General features: G+C 41.5%; 1 protein-coding gene across 1 annotated transcript in view; it reads right to left on the bottom strand.

The window, feature by feature from the left end:
* The window catches only part of enah (ENAH actin regulator), a 109,296-nt gene that overhangs the window by 72,868 nt on the left and 20,146 nt on the right, over positions 1-16,282 (bottom strand).

Raw genomic sequence — 16,282 nt, 5'->3', positions numbered from 1 at the left:
TGCCTTAAAAAACACTTCAGAGACACTTTAATCCCTGAAAGACAACACTGTGTTCTAATTATCCCCATCACAAAGTAAATCTGAACAAGACTGATGGAGAGCACTTTTTTTGTAACCACCTTTGCATGTAGCTATATATCTACTGTGACCATCCAAATCATCTCATCTTATTACCATCTTGATGATTTCCTTCTAGTCCAGTCTTGAAATACTATCAAATTAAGGTAGTCTATATCTGCAACTGCAACTGCTGACATGGTCTCTTGTCTCCATCTTCCACTGCCTGTGGGTGTAATTGTGTTACTGTCTGCTCTAATAGAGCTTATGTGCTAATGACAAGACTCAGACAGCAGCCTAGCAGGGCAACAGCCCCGAAAGCTGCTCAGGAGGGATGACTTTAAATCAAATCACCGGGTCAGACGCTCATTTAGGCCTCGTTTTCTCATTAGACCAAGCTTTTTATTACCGTATCTTAGTATTTAACTATTTAGCACAAGGAAGGATCACAACGCCAAACCTGCTGGTGCTCGGAGTGCTTTCTCGAAACACGGACAGCCTCCCTTCTTGTCAAATGGACTGTCTCCAGAGAGCTAAAGTGATCCAATGACCCCAGACAACAGCACTTAGACTTGGCCTGCTTCCAAAAACACTATCTGACACAAGGCTGGGAAAACAGGCAGAGCAAAGAATAAAGCCAAAGACAAGCAGGAGGTTTATATTAAAAATAAATAAATAAATTATATCATCAGATCACCAAGAAGTCCTAAAACACTTTTTTTTTTAAAAGAGTGTTTACAATGTGTCATCTCAGCAGGAGTACAAGGGAGATAATAGTTTATAGGAGATAACAGATTATCTATAATTGCCTTATAGTCACACATCTGATAAGTAACTTTTCTTGAGCAACCTTGAAATGTCCCGCAGATACACACAACAAATACAGTAGCCACTGACGGCCATCACTCCCGTATACCTACATGAGGGCAGCGTCAGTGTGGGCCTCCTCTGGCAGCAAACGTAGCGCCACAGTCCATGTGAGGCCCCATCTGAACTGTTGCCAGTCCTCAGAGTCACTACCATCCTGCTGCCAGCTTCTCTTGTACAGTCCTGGGACGTCACATATAAAACCATAGCTTGGGCTCTCCAGAGTTTCCTCTGTCAATTTCCTGTGCCTTAGCTCTGCAGTGCCCACAGTGCGGGAGGTTTCTAATGCAGACTGATGCTTACGAGCCAAAGTTCCATCAAAAGAAGACTCCTTTTAATAAAATAGCAGTGGCACAAGTTCTTTATTCACTGCGGTCTGATGTCCTGATATCCCGATATCCGGACGGTGCACCTTTAAAAATGATGCTGGAATGCTGGGTGTGGTTTCTCTTTATGCCAGTTCTCCAACAGATTAGAATTGATGGAAACAAAAGGAAGAGGAGAGGGAGGGATAGAAAGTAGGAGGGAGGGATGAGCATAAGAGGGAGTGAGAGAGAGCAAAACTGCTGGAGATTCAGAGTGAGTAGAAAGAAACTGATGGGACATAAAAGGAAGATAAAGAGGCCAAAGGAAAAGAAATAGAACGGGCGTTGTGTACGTAATGTGGTAGGATGGATTCCCTACCTGATGGGTTGGTCCACTGGTTTGTACTTCCTGGATTTAATCTATTATTTATGCACTGGATACAGAGAAGGACACATGCTGCTGCTCTCAATATCATTACCAGCATGTGCATGGGGAGATAGAGGGACTTAAACTCCATGGTTTGTCGTTTCACATAAATGTAGAATACCCAAATTATTCATTCAGATGACAAGAAATAGCATCAAACATAAAGGCTTAGTTCACCAAAGTTAGAACTCCACATAATGTCTAGACCTACAGACAGAGTGGGTTTTATTATAATAACACTTACTGTGTTATTCTTCTGTGAAATTGGAGTGCCACAGAACAATAATCACAGCCTTGAATTTGTAAACGGACTCGCCACAGAAAAAAGCGTAACAATCAGAAAGCCCCCTTTGAGCAAGCACCTGGCGACAGTGGGAAGGAAAAACTCCCTTTTAACAGGAAGAAACCAGGCTCAGGGAGGGGCAGCCATCTGCCGCGACCGTTTAGGGAGGGTGACTCAATGTAATTCCTGCACACTGAGTGCACACCCAAGCCCTAAAAACCATCCAAATAATATTTATAATTGATAAACAACAGTATTCATAGCCTGTTGTCTGAGCCTGGAGTAGAATAAACATCAGTCTCAGTTCTCCCGGACATCAGTCTGAATACTGTCCAAACACCACTATCCATATACTAGAAGATTTTTTGTTAGCCCATAATAAAAATAACAATAATAATTAGAAATGTACATATTGAAGTTCTGGACAGACAGAAACATTGATGTTTAAAAGTAGTAGGCTTGTAGTCAGTAATGATATTAATATTCCCCCCAAGCATTTGTTTATGATGTTTTGTTGCTATTTAGTCACACACTTTGTGTCTGGGGAGGAAAGAAACTAAATCTATTGGTGAATGCCATTTAATGACCATTTACCAATGACAGTATCAGCCAAGCATCAGTACGGCTGCATCCCTACTATGAACCAAGTAACTGAAAGACAGGTAAGTCCGCTATTTTCTTCCATTGTGTCGCAGGCAAAGTCTCAGAATGATGGATGAGAAGTTGTGCAAACAAGATTAAAACAGCTTTTATGCTTGCTGGAAATGCAACTCTAGTCTGACAACAGTCTGACCTGAGGATGTCAGGGTTTACACAGGACGGGGGTGCAGTATGGACTACAAGTCTACAATTAAGCTGGTACTAAACCAAGGTGATGTATTACTGGAAACAAACTATTTTATTATTTTTAGAATCAATGACATGGTAACGAAATTCACAGGAGCTCACAGGAATTAAATTGCAATATTTCAGGCCTTTCTGATATTTTATAAATCATTTATAATTTATAAAATATAATTTATTTCATTGACCAAACCGAACAATAAATTACAGATAATCTTTTTTTTTTTAACCGATTATGAAGCACTTTGATCAACTCTGTTGTTTTTAAATGTGCTATACAAATACATTTTGAATTGAATTGAACCGAACAGCTATATAAACCTAAATTAAAAAACAAAAGAAAAAAAAACAAAACTTGGACACATTTAGAAGTGATCACTGTTTGTTTCTTTAAAAAAGAAAAAAAAAAAAAAAAAGAAAAAAGCTGGCTCCAGTTGAGCCAGCTTAAACTTCTTTGGCTTGATCCTCCATGTCTCATCAAAAATGAATATGGTGATTACCTTTCTTTTAAAAAAAAAAAAAAAAAAATCAAAAAAAAAAAAATCTCAGCATCAGTTATCGGAGCTATCTATTATGATCTGGACACAAAACACAATGAAAGTAAAGGGAAAAAAAGGTGACATGAAACAAAAGAGGCAGATTGTCTGTCAGGATGAGTGAAATGAGTAGATGGGGTCATTCTACTTTGTTTTACCCTCTGAGCTATTGTTTTTTTTGTTGTTTTTTTTAAACTGGCAGAAAAACAAGCCGTCATCAAACCTGCCAACCATCCACGTTTATACAAGTGAGGAGCTGACACCGTCAACTGCCAAGAGGTTAAGGTATTTCTGTAGTGTATGTGTCTGCAGTGGAGGAGCATTTATTCACTGCGTTTCTCTATAAACATGTCCATCCGTCAAACCGTTAGGCACCAACGTGCTAAAAAGCACACGGGGGTTATAAATAATCTATGAAGCTCCGAGCTTCTGCTTTGGTACACACTTTGATCCACAGAGCCTTATGGTGTCACGAGGCCCTACATTTTTTAGCACAGGGGGAACCAAAGCAAGCAGCATGTTAAGATATAGTCAGACACGCTGCCCTGGAAAACCGAATGAAATTTGAAACTGAAACTGCCTTCACACAGTCTGTCTGTGTGAAGGCAGACAGACTGAAGAAGCTTCTCGGATGAGAGGTGAAACGTCTTCAAGCAACTTAAAGAAGTCCAGACGCTTTTCTTTGCAAATTCCTTTGACCACACAGTCAAAGGTAACCTGTAAGACAAATGTCCACAGCCAGCTTGATTTAGACCGTCTGGCACAAAGCTCAGACAGCAGGATTACAGGGACAACTTTTTACACAGCGAAAGCTCACAGCATCATATAGATCATGATGTCATCCTCCAAGGTCTGTTGTTGGGTAAAGTGGCCGCATCTACAGCCCATGCAGTAAGAGAGAACACTGCCAATCTACAGAAGTACATTATTCTAATCAAATCAGATTTTGGTCATATTTACCAGTCCAGCTCAGAGCATTAATTCTCTTCCAGTGCATTTGCTTAATTCTGTTTACCACCCATAGGACAATAACAGTTCACTGAACTGCGTTTGAGTCCAGCTGTGTAGCCAAATACGTATGCAGAGTGAAGCATTGTGTCTGCTGGAGCCCCAAGTCACCCACTTCGGCCATCATGAAAGGATGCAGGTGTAAGGTGGGGTCCACAAGATATTGTGGAAGCACCATCCACTACATCCATTTTTTTTTTTTTTTTTATCTCCAGTTTGTTCTGGGGGTGTCTGCAGTTCTCCTACTGACTAAATGCAGGGAGGATTGAGAGAGTTACGAGAAAATCCCTAAGTATTTGTGACAGAGCCGGGAATGTGCCGTCCGCCTCCCTCTCATGCTTTCTGCTGAAGTCTGTGTCTTCGGGAAAGGAAGGTGAAATGGTTCTCCATCAATAACCATTATATTAGATAGCCAAGTAAATGGGTCATCTGGCACATAAACTTTTAAATTCTCTGCGTGGCTTCCAGCTCTTCTCATCAATTGCTCTGCCGCTGCCTGTCCAATCATTTACCTCTGTCAACCTCATCCATTAGTTCATTACTTTAAAGCAACCTTGCCATGATTAACCTCATTGGATGCCTGACATTACACTAAGCATGAACCTAAAAGCTCATAGGTACACTCCACCATCAAAAGCAGTGACTTTCAAGCTATTGTTTACTGGGATTGAAAAGTCTTCTCTTTGTAAAGCTAAGAGACCAAAGTGAAACCTCTTCTTTGAAAACGGCTGATCCAGATGTTCCGTTGCTGCTGTTTTTAAAAAGATTTAACATGTATTCTTTTTATGTGTCCAAATTTGAAAGAATCTGGGCCTCTGGAAACCCCTGTTAAATCATTGACAAACTAAAAACTGAATTTGTGAATTTCTTCTTGACTTCATTTTTTTACCTTGCTGTTCAAGGGCAAGCTTAAAAGCTGTTACTGCTTAAATCAGAAAAACAATTTAAAAAGACAGGTGTTAGCCCAATTACCCAGCATTAGATTCACACATAATTTGCATCAATACAGGACCTCTGACTCAATCAGAGAGTACATTAATTATTATGTTAATTAGTGATAAATCCTATTACAGTCAGACGTGCAGGAGATTTAAGTAGCTGCGGGTCCAGGCTGAGCTGAGCCGTCTCCATCTGTTTCTGTATCTCCGACTCATTGAGTGTGTCAAAGGATTATTTTGGAGCTCGTGGGAGTCATGATGTCTAGAGGGGCAGTAGGGTAATGATATCCATACCTCTGCTCAGCTACACATTTCCATCACCACCCCTCGAATGACTGCTGGAAATCCAACTCCAACCCAGTGCCCTGTCAGAATATCTGAGTGACAGGGCAGGGATGATTCTGAATCCATGTCAAATGACAGGGATCATCTGTCAGTGTGACACAACCTACAAACATGTACTTAATATAGTTTCAGATCTGCCCAGCAACCTGCAGAATGAAGGGTTATGGTAAACACTTGGAACTAGGGGAAAGCATGGGGTTTGACTTAGAGGGGACCAGATGATGAATTCAACAACAACTGGATCACACAGGAAATTATTAACTGGTCAATCACTGCCCTCTAAATGTTAATTAAATGCAACTAATTTGTTGGTTGCAGACTCACATGCAAACTGTTTGTGCCAGCCTCTTTGGATGTAAAGCAATGGCCCATCTACAGCAGGATAGAACCCAGTGGTCCTGATCCAAGGAACAGAATGAGTTCCACACACAGATAAAGGCAGAAAACAGGGCTGGCTTGGATGTTCCTGTAAAGCTGCTACCTCCACCTTACCCACGAGAATCTTTCACACACACAAAACCAATACTGCCATGAATTATATATTACTGAATGACTCATTATAGCTCGACAGGCTAATGGCAGGAGCAGCAACAACAACAAAAGGATGACAGAGTTTGGACAAGAATGCGAGGGGAAAACACTGCCAGACAGCAACAAAGTAGTAGTAGCTGTAGTCACATGGAGCTTTCAGTCACCTTTTTCCCCCCTACAGTCTTCACTATGAAAACTGGAATTCGTCATGTCAGAGCATTCTTCCAGCCTGCGACATCTTATGTGTGCAGGAACGTCGGGTTTGTTTTCCATGACTTGGAGTTGGGACACCGCAACAAAGTTTGCATTCTTTGGTCTAATTTTTGCTATTTGAATCTAAGAAAGGTTTAAAGACAAGACAGCAGTGGAGATGCTTTAATTATACTACCACTCTGCTGATACCCTCCCAGCTCCTAAAGATTCACACAAATTTTATTTAGCACATGATTAATGAGTAACAGTTGAATGACACAGATTCGCTTAACGCAAGGAATCTTTACATTCCATGCTGTAAGATTAAAGCACATATGACTTTGTGGGAAAGCAATGACGAGCAGGAGATTTGGCGCACACAGTATAACTGGCCATTAACCAGAGACCAAAAGATGGAAACTTATTAGTGTGACTCAAGTCTTGTGGTGTCTGAGGATGTTTTGCCCATCTGAGCTGAAAGATGATGACAGCCATAATTACAGCGTGGTTGTTTGGCTTTTTAACTCAAGTGTTTTGTTTACTTCCTCGTGAGTTTTGGCAAAGTTGAGCAAGGTTTGGTTTCGGTGAGGGCTTTCTAGATTCATTATGTTGTTCCCACTGAGTTGGGCCTGTACCCAAAAGAATACATGCCTTAAAGTTGCATATTCTAAGTACTGGTCTATATTCTAGATAAAGTAAGCAATGTTTGGTCTTGTTTAAAGGCCAATACTAACTGGTTTCCCAAACTATAGTTTCTAATTATCACTACAAAGTTTTACACGGTAATATTCAGCCTATCTCAGTATGGTAAAATTGTAAGGATTCCATATTAGGATGCCTCCGTTTATGGTAATTTTTTTTTACCAGATTTCGCAAACTTAGAATATATTAAAAAAAAAAAAAGGCTGTAGTTTCCAAATCTGAAAAATGAAGGGGCAAGTACTGTTGAAAAAAGAAGTCCAGTTTTATAGAAAACCAGGAAAATGGGAAAAAGGGCTGTGAGCACCGCAGTACCACCAACTTCCTGTTTAACACCAGGTTAAACAGAAAGTGAGGGGACAGGAAGGGAACTAAAATAGCTCGTTTCAGACAGTGGATGATTAGGGGGGTTGCAAATGCGAAGCTTCTATAACAAAGTGAACAAATGAAAATATGGAGCTGAAGAGGAGCATGAAGTGTCCCGTGTAACGTTTGTTCAGAGTCGTCTTAGGTTAGTTGGCTTCCCACTCTGAACTCTGGAAGCCGGTCAGTGGACTGGCTTTTTGGTACTTCCATACTCATAGCTGCATTTTTATGCTTGGACGGCCTGTCAAACAAATCTTCACATATATCACACCCAGCTGGCAAACACAAAGGAGGACTTGTGCTGTGGCTCACATGTACAATTAAACTTGTTTCTCGTTCAAAGATCATGAGACCGTGGCAACTGTGGTCAATCTTCCCTCCAGCCTTTTGACACTGTTGCTACACGACAACTAGAGCACAGCTTAACCAATGAAATTACAGAAGAGCTCTGCAGCCAATCAGGTTTCTGCAGAGTCCTCACTTCTGACTGATATGTGTCTGAGACTTGTGGGACAAAATGCTTAGACACACTGAGAAGGCGGCAGTGGAATATATTCATGTATGACTGTTCATTTAACTGACGACAGTAATGACATGATGGTTTACTGATGGATAAACTCTTTGTGCCCAGAACAGGTGTTCTATTAAAAAGCATATGAAATATAAGCAGTATTTGCAGCTTCTTTAAAACAACAGCAAACAGAGTGTTTGGCTGTTGTTTTTTTTAATCTTGATAAACAACCGAAAATTTATTTTTTTAATTTCTTTTATTAATAAAAAAAAAAATCATTTGTATTTTTATGCCCCATCATGCATAATCTAAAGACAAAACAGAGGCACGAAAGACAACATAAAACAGCCAAGCAGATCGGTGCTCCGGTGCAGCACTCCTGCCAGGCTGACTACTCACTCCTGAGGATGATTTGAGCGTGGCTGATCTTCTGCTGCTCCTTGGGGAATCTGTGAACTCTTGCTGCGGCCGGCATGTCTGCGGATACTTCTGCAATGTATTTCTCTTTTTAAACTTTGTCTCTTCTCTCTGTCACTTACTCTGTCCTGTTTCCACACAACTTTCCTTTTGCCTCTTGCCTCGGTTTCTGTAGTCCAGCTGTGCAGTCGTCTGCAAACTCGCGTTTGATGCCAGAGACCATGAGCTCATCGAGAAATAGAAAGGGGTGGGGGGTCTTCTGATGCAAGCATGATCACAAGCTGTCATATTAAAACAAGAAAAACGCATGCCAGACTGGTGTGATGGATAGTTGCTGAGGGGAGTGCCGGACCCCAAAATGTTTACACATTGCACTCATCCGTGACCTGCAAAAACAACCCCCCCCACTCCCGGAGGTCCAGAGACATACAGGCTGTTTCTATGGGATGAGGGATGAAATGTGCCTTTCTCTTCACCGCCAGCTCTCAGGTTTCACCCCCTCCTCTCCAACAAAGGTTTCACAACATCCAGAGCACATGCTCTATACTGCTGGCAGGAACAGTGAGGACTCAAAATAAATTGATGATCCTCACTTAGCAACTTTTCACACATCTCTGTGGAGACAAGCTTTTGCCAACTCCAACTGTGGCTACCCAGACAAAAAGAGCAAAGAATTAGACAACTCTTTTGGCGAGCCTGCATGAATGCTTTCATTGCATAACTGCTAGCTTTTCTCTCCTCCATTTGGTGAACGTACATTTACTCAAGGTAATGCTCCGTTAAAAGAACAAGCCAGGGGCAGAAGCTTTAGGAAGGTAGAAGTAAAATCCATGCTCTAATAAAAAAAGAAGATATACACAGAGTTCAAAGTTAAGCCTTAAACTTAGAAAATAGAGGAAAAGAAGTCAGAGGATAAACAAAAAGGGGAAGAACAGCGTCTGTACTGTGAACATATCCAAGATATGTTTTCTTTATCTGGCTTCACTAAACCTGACACTAAACTAAACTAACATTAGCTATCAAGCTGCAAAGTCACACAGAGGTGTTAGCAACTGGATGTGTCAACTCAGGGTTTTCCCCAATTAAGGTGTAAACATGCTTCCATGAAAAGAGGCAATGTTGGAAGCATATCACTAGTCACAAGGTCAGAGGTCAACTGGCAGCTGACAAAGAGTCAAAAATACATATACATGACAAGAGTGTTATAATAATATCTGTGTGTGCAAAGTGCTTTGAGTGGTCAATAATCCTAAAAATAAGAATTAAAAACAAGTCCTTTTGAAGGCAGGAAGGAGAGCTGAAAAACGATGTGACAGTTTCTGTCATATTCAATCAGCTGCATACTAGTCAGCATTTAATGGGCTGACAGCAAACAGAACAATTATGAAAATGAAATTCAAACCAGTAAGTAGTGCTTTATCATACAGATTTCCAGGATCCACAGAAGAAGGCAACACCAGGCTTTGGGAAGAAAAAAAAATTCAAATGAACTGATGACTGACAGGAAGACAAAGTACACACACAGATCAACCTGAGAAACACCACAGGTGAAACTAGCGACACAGAGAGGACGTTCAAAAGAAAGGATTTATATTTGATCCGTCCATCCATCTTCTTCAGCTTATCCGGGGCCAGGTCGTGGGGGCCTAAGCAGAGAAGCCCACACCTCCCTCTCCCCAGCCACCTCCTCCAGCTTGTCCGGAGGAACACCAAGGCATTCCTGGGTCTGCCTCGGGGCCTCCTCCTGGTGACACATGCCCGGAACACCTGACCAGGAGGCGCCAAGGAGGCATCCTTGTCAGATGCCTGAACCACCTCAACTGACTCCTTTCGATGTGGAGGAACAGCGGCTCTACTCTCAGCTCCTCCCAGATAGAGATAGGGTGAGGAGTTCAGCTAAGGGACAGGCCAGCCATCCAATTCCGCCACTTGTATGATCTCGTTCTTTCGGTCACAACCCACAGCTCGTGACCATAGGTGATGGTAGTGATGTTAGGGACGTAGATCGCCCAGTAAATTGAGAGCTTCACTTTTACACTCAGCTCTCTCTTCACTACGACAGACCGGTACAGCCTCTGCATCCCTGCAGCCACAGCACCGACCAGTCTGTTGATCTCCTGCTCCCTTCTCACGTCACCCGTGAACACCACCCCGAACACCACCCCGAGATACTTATACAGATATAGATGGTTTTTTATATGTTGGTATTTTCAGGAGATATGACTGACCAACTACAAATATTACAACTGTAAAAACCTGACTTGGAGTTTCAGATTGGTCCATACTGACATGACAGAGTCACACAATTGTTTGTCAGCTGCACATCTATGTCATCATCTCCTGATCCATCACACCCCAGAGGTGGATTATGGAAAGTAATTTAGGTGCTTAGTTGCCTCCCTTCCTGTTAGCTGACAAGCGTGGCATGCAGTGTGGTCTTCTGCTGCTGTCACCCATCAGGTTCAACATGCTGGGCATTCAGAGTTACTATTTTTGGGTTTAACAATGGTTATTTGAGTTGTTGTTGCCCTCCTATCAGCTCAAAACAGTCTGGCCATTCTCCTTTGACCTCTGGCATCAACATCCTAGCGACGTTTGTGCAGGAAAATCCTAGCAGACAGGTGGTGACACGCAGGTCAGGACAACGCCGTTTTTCTGACCCTTTATTTAACAAGGCTATGTTTAAAAAAGAAAAGAAAAAAATGTATATATGCATCAACCTATGACCTCAGGTCCACCTTTAAGTCTGCAATTCTCTGCTCAGACCTGACAGAAGCAGATTACCAGCCAGACCACAACACAGGGTTGGTAAGTCTGTGACCCATCCCTCCCTCTCCTGATCCTGGCCTTCCTTCCCACTCTGCTTTGGCCTTTTTAGGAGAAAAGGAATAACAGATAAACTAAGTGTGGGCTGTCTGCACCCTCACTCATCCACATGTGAGCTCACTTTTAGAACAGAAGCTGGTCCGAGTCAACATCCAGCAGTGAGGTGACGAGCTGGTTTCAGTGACGTAAGACGGCGAACGAGTCGAGTGTGCGGTGTTTGCAGAGGTCACCCGCAGTAAATGCACACGCCTACTGTATACAACCCATCATCAAAGTGATGAGTGTTTGCCTTTATTTTAAGTACTTGTAGACAAACGCACATTTTCCACATGGCAGCAGTGAACCATATCCATTCATTTCCCTCACTCGGAAACTATTCTGTGCTTTGTTCAATCGCTCACTCACACATTCCTAACCTCAGATAAAAACACACATCACATAATTCACTCACCTGCATGTGTGGGAATCCTTAAATAACTAAAAGTGAGATGCTATTGGGCAGCTTTGTCGGCCAAACAGCAGCAATGTATAAACGGATTTCTTTCCTCTCTCTTAATCCTCTGAAACAGCTGAAATCATAATCTTCTCTGGCTATGCGGGTCAAGCTCGACTTCAAAGACATACATCAAAGCGTGTCCTTATCTGGAGAAGCATTTATGGGAGGAGGAAATCAGTTTTATCTCTGATAATATTGAGCATGGGCTGTAATTGTAGAGCATCTCTTCATTAGAAACACTGTGGGTTCTCAGAGGAAAGGAAATAAATCAGTGAAGTTATGGAGGGCAGAGGTCATCCTCACATTGTTTCCACATGTGCCAAGATACTTTAATCCGCTGTCAGGGCTTATTTATCAAGGGTTTAATGCATGAATCCTTGCTATAGCTAAATCGAGGCCCTTGTAATATGATGTTGTCCCATCATCAATTCATTTGTTCTATATGTCTGGCTTCTTACTAAAGTTTTTTTACACTTGGATACATTTTCTTTAGAAGTATTCTCAAGTTATGAACCCATCTTTTATTAAGTACATCTAAAATAAAAGTATCTAAACTAGCTATTCTCTTTGTTCCTAGCACTCAAAGTGATGGAGATAAAACTGGTGTCATGTGATTGAACTTGCATATTGAACTGGAATGACTAGTGTTTAATCTGCCTGCCTTCTCAACAGGAGTATTTTAGATCGTGCTTATGGGATGCTGTTCCTACAATCCTGGCTTGTCAACTGATCTCTGTATCAGCAGCGATGCTGGACAACTCTAACTTCTAAGAGCCAGAATGAAAAAAGTTCAATCTAAAGAAAAAAAAGAAACTAGCAGCACCAAGAAGAACGAGATGGTCCTTCAGCAAATGCCTCATGGAAGTAGTAATGAACTCAGTATCTGTGCCATATAACATGATTTGGTCCTCATTCCCTTTGCATACACAGTCTGCTACACTATTTGTTGAAATATTCAGTGGTTTTTGCTTTCTGCTCTTGTCAGATTGCGCTCGGGAGCAGCAAAGGGGACACAAAGTTTAAATGCAAGTAAAAAATAATATGTCTGGACTAAAGTTCAGTTCTATGCACCCTAACTTGTATCATAAGTATTAAATGATCAGGTGGAATAATTCTTAGTCTCGTTTACGTGAAACAAAAATTAAGCACAGCGATAATTTGTTTGGCTAAACAGTAGTTGAGATCACCAGAGTTTACCTGATACCCTTCTACGCCTCAAATAGAGTGTTAGGTTCTTTAACCCCATGCAGCCTGCCCGCAGTTACAGCTTCGGCAAGCTACTTTGCAAACTAACTAAACCAGAGACATCTCTGCTGCAGCGTCATTAGTGCAGATGGAAATAACAGCCTTCTTTTGACTATACGGGTCCTGACTAAACCACGAGCTGCGCAAATTAGTCTGACTGGAAAAGCTAGCTTCAGTCACTATGCTCATCCTGCAGGGTGTCTTGTTCCAATTAAGTGTGCTCACTGGCCAAGGCCGCACCATACGATTTACGTCTCCACTGATTACTCAGCAGTTCCTGTAGAGGATCAGGTCACTGGTTTCCAACATACTGTGAAGCACTTCAGGGAAAAGCTTAGACAGCTAGTTATAATTCTGCTGAACGGTAAATCTCAACTTTATATTTGAGAACTGCTGCAAAGCAAGTCAAAACTTTAAATTCTTTAAATGTTCTTTTTGTCTTTGTTTATTAAAGTGGTCATGGTATGTCACATAATGTACGCCACATCAAAGAAAAGCGATTTAGAACAATTATTAAAAGCTTCCACTGTATGACTCGCATGCACATGGTAATATCAGTGATCCCACTCTGAGGCCAGGGCCCATCCACCCACTGAGTGAGTGACGGAGGGCAAACCCCGTGTGTCGCAGGGGGCTGTCAGGTCCACGGGCAAATGTGGCTGGAATAGGCGCCACTGAGTGCAGCTGTCACGACAGAAATACAGTAGGAAAACAGTGGGGTGAAAGAGGAAACCCTCTGGCTTCTGTACGGAGCTGACTGCACCATGGGGTGGGGGTGGGGGGGGCAATGTGAGGGGAATGAGAAAGAGAGAGGGAGCAGAGAGGAAATCAGGCGAGGGAAGGAAAATGAAAATGTTAGAGAATAAAGCAAGCAGCAAAGGAAAACGCTGGAGGCTGAAGTCTTTGGCTGTGCCGTTTTCTCGTAAGGCTCTTGTGGGGGTAAAATACACAGCAGACAAGTCTAGTTAATTTCAGCCATGTTGCTTCACTTAAATGGTCAAGCTAACATTCCAGCTTTGTGATACGATTTAAGGTGACTCAACTGCATTTAAAACTAATGTGGATACAACCTGACAAGAAAACAAAGATTATATTTTTATAGTCCACAGTTTGGTGTGAGCTTCATTATGGTGATACTGTAAATAAGGATGCTTGCACATCCAATTTAAAGCTTTTTGATCCCGTGTAACACAGTATTATGATTTTATCACAGTTTTTTTTCTAAACTGCATTAAAATAGATTTCTAGAAGTTTTAGACATACTACAGCACCATAAGACACTTTAGGGGATCAAAAATTTCAATATTTGAAGCGAGCAGGAGCAGAAAATTCGAGCAGAAGCCTCTCAATAGTATCACCATTATACACCATAACCAGCTGCTTCTTATACAAACAAATCCCAGCAACATTTCTGCACCTCTGTAGTGGTTTCACTCTAAAACTCAAAATGGTAATCCCCAAGATAACTATAGTATATACTTGTCCAGCTATGTTTGTCTTTAATTTTCTTTCTTGTGATAAATGACTTCTGTCACTCATAGTTTGAATGAGCGTTTCTCAAGGAAGCAGCAACCCACAGTCACCCTTTTCAGCACAACCACCCTGAATATACACAATCACTATATGACTGTAAACTACAGATACAAAAGCATGGTCAAACTCTCAAAGAGACACTGTATTAGAACTTTTTTAATGTAACAGTTAATGTAAAATTGAAGAGCTAAAAAAAAAAGAAGAAGACATCAAGAAACATCCACTACTTTACCATCCTAAAACACTTGGATGCCAGCACCTATTGTAGGAAAAACAAAACACGACTCCCACAGTTCTACACAACTGTCCACAGCGTTACATTTAGCCTTTCTCTGGTCGTATTTGGGATGACAAAATCCTGGCACAAATTCCCTTCAGCTCTGTTAAAATTTGTCCTCTTGTCACTCCACTCTCACTGTAAAGTCTGTTCTGTCTCTCTCACGCAAACACACCACACATGTCTTAGCCCCATTAGCTTGATGAGGCGCATCTCTATCAGGTTAATTAGCGGATGGGATTAGAGTGTGATGAGAGGCATGACTTAGGGAGAGAGGAGGGAGCATGGAGTAGCATCTGGATGCTGGGATTGCAAAAATACAAACAGGCTGCAATTAAAACATCTTTTTTGTATTAAAATGAGGTGTTTTAATACAACAGATGTTTCTAAAGTAGGGAAACATCCATCCCTTCCTACATATGGGCGAATGTAGACACGCAGGAAGTCAATGGAGCGAGTGTGTGTTTAGAAAGCCAAGGTCATGGAAGTTTGAGCCTGCAACTATTTGCTGGAAATTGGATTCATTGTGAATGTGCGTGCTGTGAATATGGGGCGTTTCTTGAAGTGAACGAGGCCGTCTGTGTTTTGATCAGATCTGGGGTCGATATTAAATGTTTGATAAATGAATTTCTTGCGAGAAGTAAATGCTAACCAAGCTCAGCGATGCTAAAAAATAAGTAAATAAATAAACCACCTCATTAGCATTACCTCTTGGATGTGCTTTCAACTTCAGTGCTCTGTACAGGTACAAGCTCTGAACTAGTGTTCTTCTTTTCAAACATCTGTGTCAAAATCCCTCCTTTGGGACGCTTAAAAGAAATAAAATTCATCAGCGGCCTCGGTTTTAGTGGAGGCTCAACATATGTTATGAATACAATCAGAGGATGCTACCTCTGAAACTGAATTAATATGAACAGAAACTACTGGCAGTGTAAATGAGTGGGCTCTTGACATGTTATATTTGTTATATTACAGAAATATTGAACCCCAGTGTGGGGAGTTGAAAGCTGCTTGCTAATGTTGGCTGACACAGACATGCACAGGCTGTATAATATATGGGTATAGTTTCCCAGTCTAAAAGGTGAAGCCAAGTCAATGTGCCTTAAATCTGCATTGTTTTTAATGGCCACCAAGACGCAAAATCTGTGGTTTCAGTCCGATAGTCTGTGAATCCTCTACTGGGCCACGACCTCAGTCAAAATTTTAATGGGTTTATGGGCCTTTGGGTAATAATTATTAACTGAAAGTCAGTAGAATGTGCAGTTCCAGTTAGATCATCATTCCTTCTTTACACATGGATTCAAAACAATAAATGAAGTAAAAAGTCATCTGAGGCTTCAAAACAGTAATTCAAAAACAAGTGTCTGCCTATATCCTCTAAGGACGACAGTCAAAATGCTAAATTGGAAATGTCCATCTTTTTTATACAGTACAGAGACGGGCCAGTTGTTGGTCAGCCTGATTAGAGGGGCTGATATTCAGAACATTTCAAATCACTGGTGTTATTTTGAAATCATGAAAAAAAAAAAAAAAAAGGATCATGGTGGCTAAACCTATGCAGCCTGCAAAAGAGAAAAGAT

This window comes from Oreochromis niloticus, linkage group LG15, assembly GCF_001858045.2.
Source record: "Oreochromis niloticus isolate F11D_XX linkage group LG15, O_niloticus_UMD_NMBU, whole genome shotgun sequence".
NCBI classification, from domain to species: domain Eukaryota; kingdom Metazoa; phylum Chordata; class Actinopteri; order Cichliformes; family Cichlidae; genus Oreochromis; species Oreochromis niloticus.
Note: the sequence above shows the minus strand (reverse complement) of the source record. Positions and strands in the feature narration are given on the sequence as shown.